Raw genomic sequence first — 5,800 nt, 5'->3', positions numbered from 1 at the left:
GAATAACTTCCCACGTATACACAACCCACTCTCAGCCTTATTCAGGCAGCAAAGCGGCTGCTGGGAATCCCAGGCGCTGGCACCTGTTTATCTAGAGAAGAGATAAACAAGGATATCAAGTTTAGGAAGCTTTTCAACAAAGCTGCTTCCCCTCCCCACCATGTCCAGGCAATGGCACGTCACCCACACCCTGCCCGGCCCCAGGAGAGTGGTGACAGTGGGAGAGTTGCTGGGGCTGGGGATCCCCCAGAACAGGCAGGAGGAATCGCTTTACGGACATTTAATGTCCCAGCTTTTCTAATCCCCTTTGGCTCAACAAGTGTTTGTTCACTTATCGCTCGATGGTTGGACTCGTTGAACTTAAAGGTCTTTTCCAACCTAAACAGGTCCGCGGTTCTGCCCCGTTCTCTGCAGCACAGATCCTCACTCACCCTCAAATTTGCCCTGAAAAACCATGTTTTTAATAGCCAATCTCAGCAAAATCCACAGGCAGCGGCAAGAGGCAGGATGCCGTTGGATCAGGATGTACCAGGGTTCAGCAAGGACCAGGCCTCATCTCAGAGAGGGACCTACGGTACCTCTGCAGTCAAAATTCCTGACAATAGGCAACAGAACAGGAGGACCCTCAGGAAGCAGCGAATGGAAATGGATGTGCCACAGGCAATCAGCTGGGGAAGAGAGAACAGAGAACCACAATCTAAGGGGTGTTTCCATGTCCTTGCTGAGGCTCTACAGTGATCCTCAGTCTCCTCCGGTCCCAGAGGACAGGTTATACTCAGTCATGAAAATCCAGACCAGAACGGCAGCTTTTTGGTGGCTCCCAACATGGATACAGGAAGAAGAAAAACAAATTTCTAGGACACAGAGTGAATTTATAATCAAATCATCAACTGGTTTGGATTCAGAGGGACCTTCAAACCCCATCTAATGCAACCCCCTGCAGTCAGCAGGGACATCTGCAACCAGAGCAGGGTGCTCAGAGCCCCAAGCTCCAACCTGACCTGCAATGGGGACAGGCATGGGGCTTCTCCCACCTCTCGGGGAAACCTGGCACAGGCTCTCACCACCCTCAGCTCCAACAATTTCTCCTTCTCTCTCCTCTCAATCTCCCTCTCTCAGTTGAACCCATCACCCCTCGTCCTGTCACTGCACTCCCTGATCAAAAGCCCCTCCCCAGCTTTCCTGCAGCCCCTTTCAGCACTCAAAGGCCGCACTCAGGTCTCCCCGCAGCCTTCTCTGCTCCAGCCTCAACACCCCCAGCTCTCTCCCCTGCCCTCCCAGCACAGGGGTTCCACCGCCTTCTCTGCTCCAGCCTCAACACCCCCAGCTCTCTCCCCTGCCCTCCCAGCACAGGGCTTCCACCCTCCCAGCACTCCTGGGGCCTCCTCTGGCCCCATTCCAACTTCTTTAGAGCTCCTCATCCTTCAGATATTCATGGTGGAGACTCAGCATTCCCTGGATGTCACTCTAAAACCAACACCGCAAGTTAGACTCACAATTCATGGAGTAATTACTTCCCTGCTAGGTTCTCAGACTAGGAAAGCTGGAGGGTTAAGGGGGGGTAAAAATTAAAGTGTTGCCACATCAGAAAAATAAAAACAAGCAGCTGCCGTGTTGGAAGTAACAAATGTTAAGACAGAAAAGGACCAAACTTCGGTTCTTCTAAACATCGATTATTCTAGAATAATTAATTAGCGGAGCTATAACAATACATAAAATCACCAGCCTCTGACTCTGCTGATAATTTATGCAAGATTAAAGTATCGCTGCGGTTGCCTTTTCCGTTGCCTAATTCAGCATTTTCTTTTTCCTTAGGAAAGCAAGACGCCGGCTTTAACCGCTCCGATGCCCTTTTACAGCGTTTGGCATAGTAAAACCCAACAGCCGCTCTCGCGCACTGCCGGGGACGTGATGGATCACGGACGCTCGCAGAAGGGGAGGGCTGTAAAACGCCCCCATTAACGCTGAGATTGTAGAGTTAAAAAACACAGATGCCGAGCGGTGTCGCTGATGTTTCGTCCTATCGAAGCCCCTTCTGATTTCTCTCGTGATAATGGGTATTTCCACAGCGAGCACCTCGCTTCCCTAACAACCCAGCGAACAAGCACGGAGCAAGGAAACCACTTCAAAGGCATCGTCACTAGATGAAGCTCACCAATCACCAGCCAAGAAAAAACACCAGTTGGGTGAGAGGTTGGTCTCTTCTTCAAACGGCTTCTTCAAATATGGGAGTTCATCTCTTTTTTTTTTTCAGGATGCTGTTCTGTCGGTGCCCTTTGACTCAAGTGTGTCCCTGTCACCGCAAAAAGCCCAGAGCTGAGGCTACAACGGATGCGCCAGAGCATCATGTGGCACACAAAGCTCTACAGCCCCTTGAGACGGGTGGCACTGCATTAGACCTTTACATAGAATCATCGACTGGTTTGGGTTGGAAGGGCCTTTTAAAGATCATGTAGTCCAATCCCCTGCCATGGGTAGGGACACCCTCTGCTAGATGAGGTTGCTCAGAGCCCCGTCCAACCTGGTCTTGAACATTGCCAGGCACAGGGCATCACAACCTCTCCAGGCAAACCAGGCCAGTGCCTCACCACCCTCACACAGAAGAATTTCTCCCTTCTCTCTCCTCTGAATCTCCCTCTCTCAGTTGAACCCATCACCCCTCGTCCTGTCACTGCACTCCCTGATCAAAAGCCCCTCCCCAGCTTTCCTGCAGCCCCTTTCAGCACTCAAAGGCTGCACTAAGGTCTCCCCGCAGCCTTCTCTGCTCCAGGCTCAACACCCCCAACTCTCTCAGCCTCTCCTCGCAGCAAAGGGGTTGCAGCTCCTTGATCATCTTCATGGCCTCCTCTGGACCTGCTCAAGGAGGTCCTTGTCGTTCTTACATATCCACGTCTTTTCAACACAGTTCCTGAACTGGCCCTTCCCTTACTTCTCCTTAGACCTTGGGTGCTGGTCTCCCACATCCAGAAGCTGTTCATCACATGGCAGTGTTGCACCTTTCAATAACCTCAGCAGATACTGATATTTTTTCAGCAGAGCTCTTTGCTTTTTATCCAGGTTAGAAATAAGGTGCTGAGACACGCCAGCTTGTTTGTTCTACTGCAGAGACCTCACCAGTCACATTTTAGGAAGGTTCCTCAAGGAAAACAAACACAGTTTTATGGCACATCCACCTCCCTACAGACTCACGCTTGCCTGGCACCCTCTGTTCCACCCAAGGACAAGATGTCCCAGCAATAGCACGTGCTTCACCATTGCAACAGATACTGGAGTTAAAACCCCACACTAAGGCTCCAAGTATGCTCGTGCCCTTTTCCACTGGAGAGCCCTCCAGGGCAGGTTTAAGGGGTGAGAACACGTGGGATCAGCTTCGAGAACACTCAAAGATCTGGACCCAAAGTTCACCGGCCGTGGCTATACACCCACACAACACCCTTCCTCAATACTATTCAAAACAACCCCCAGCGTAACCCAAAAGAGAAGCCTGGTGAAAACCACGTGTCTGGATTATACGGAAGCATCAGGGAGGATGGAATGTTCCTCGAACTCCAGTTTCCCGGGGGCAATTGCAAAGTGCCCGACGACAAGCAAAGCCGACGTGTTTCCTCATCCCTTCGACTTCAGCAGAAACTCAAAACCGCAAAAGCTGCTGCAGCAGCAGAGTTTTGTGGGACCCCTGAGATGTTGGTGAGCCCATGAAGCACTTGCCCCAGGTGCACTCCTGCATCTGTTAAATGTTCTGAGGGATATTAGACATTTAGAGAGCACAGAGCAAACAGGCGAGTCCTCGAACAAACTGCTTCGAACTTGGCTCAGCAACCACAGAGAGGAACCACCACACAAAGGTCGAGAGTAGAAAATGGGAAGGGGTGGCAAAAGAAAATCTAATAAAAAGCCTTGTGAAGAGGGATTTGGAGAGGGCAGGAAGCAGAAAGCAGAACGGAGAAACCTACCCCCAGTTTTACAGGGAGTCGAGCAGCTGGGACGGGATTTGGGGAGTTCTGACAGCGCTGCGGAGGATGCTCCAAGCATCGATTCACAGCACAGAAACACCAGGAATTTCAACTGTGACTGTGCTGGGGACACCTTCAGTCTGCTTGTGGCTTAGGTAAAGAAAATAGCAAAAGGAGGGAATAAAAAAAGGAGAGACTCGCTGTCAAGCCGAGCCATTCATATTTCTTTTAAGTGCCTTAAACATCCACTTTTATTTTCCTTATTTTTACTTTAATTGCCTAAGAAAAGACAATCAACAGGGTAAGAGCCAGCAGCGCTGAAATTCAGCGCAATTCAGAGCAGCAGACGGGTTGAAAAGGGGTTTCAGAGCTTCACTGTGCAGCCCCAGCAGCCCCACAAAGACAAACCCCTTGAAGCGACCGCTCAAAACTAACCCAGCTCAAAATGACAAGCAAGGTTTGCAGCTCTGAACAAAAACCATCACAAATGGCCCAGAAATCGCACATGGTCATGAAGCCAGCACGGCAGCATCTGGCCTCTACTCTCTAGTAGCACAAGCTCTGGTTTTGCTCCATTTTTTTTCCCCTTTTTTGTTGTTCTATTTTTATTTCACACCATGAGGGCCCTGAAAGGTTTGAACTCTTTGAAAAGCCCCCCAGGGACTTGAAAACACTAAGGGTCATAGTCAGTGAGAGGATGTTCTGCATCCCCAAAGTCAAACATTCTTCCTATTAGTATAAACAGACTATTCCCCAAAGAGCCGCTCTACTATCGGAACGTCACCATCAGATGGGAGCTGGCGCCACACACGGGTCCGGGAGAGTCTCTGAAATTGAGGAGATGGGTGTTGAGAGGTGATTTTCAACCTGAAATTGAGTATTTTGTTCGAATTGTTCAGGAAAAGGGACATAGGAACAAAGAATAATCAACGTAAAGAGCACGGGGGGCTTTATATGCCATCACCTGCAGCTCCCCAGACCTTCATAGCATGGTCCACAACTTTACCCTGGCAGAAGTTTATCCCCCCCACGCTCATGTTGATCTAGAGGCTGACCTTCAGATCACGTTTTGATCAGGGATGTTCTCTGTGTTGCAGCCCCTCTTTTACCTGACCCCAAAGCTGGGGAGGAGGCGGCTGGTCTACGTGGTGACACCTCAGCGTTTAACGACGCCGACTTCCCTCGCTCGAAGCAGCCTGTTATTTTGACAAGGGGGCTCTGAAAACAGGATCCCCGCTGCCGGCTGCCTACAGCTCCTCTGGCAGCTTGAGACAAGTCACCTGTAAAGGCCAAGTAAAGCCAGAAACCCAAAACCGTTACTTACGAACACTGACGTAACCGGGGTGGGCAAAAAGCCAACTATGTGAACTTCTCCCAATCGCCGCGAAGGAGCGAGGAGCCGCTTCGCCAGCCACGCTCCACCCCCAGCTCCCAAGGACAAGGCAGCAAAAGCGAGAAGAGAGCCCTGACAACGTCATGATTTACAGGCAAGGTCAAACCTCCGTTTGACGGTGTAACCACGTGAGACCTGCCGACCTCGAGCAGGGCTCGGGGAAGCTAGGAAGGACCTCGGAAAGACCTCAGAAGGATCAGACTAATGATGGAGCAGAGAAGAAAAGATGTGATGAGCTCCCAGGGGACCATGTGTGAGACAAGGCCTTCCTTCAAGGGCAGTGATCATCACCTTTGACTCCTTCTAATAAGATGTAACAGAGAGGTCATACCAGCTTAACTTATATGTAACGTGATCCCAGATATCACCTCACAGGCAGCAGCAGCACCTTGAGCAAGTCACTGAAAAGAAAGAGAACCATGAAACAAATAGCTTGAAAAAAAAAACCCAAACC

This window comes from Buceros rhinoceros, unplaced genomic scaffold (assembly GCF_000710305.1).
Source record: "Buceros rhinoceros silvestris isolate BGI_N320 unplaced genomic scaffold, ASM71030v1 scaffold3572, whole genome shotgun sequence".
In the NCBI taxonomy this organism is placed as follows: Eukaryota; Metazoa; Chordata; class Aves; order Bucerotiformes; family Bucerotidae; genus Buceros; species Buceros rhinoceros.
Note: the sequence above shows the minus strand (reverse complement) of the source record.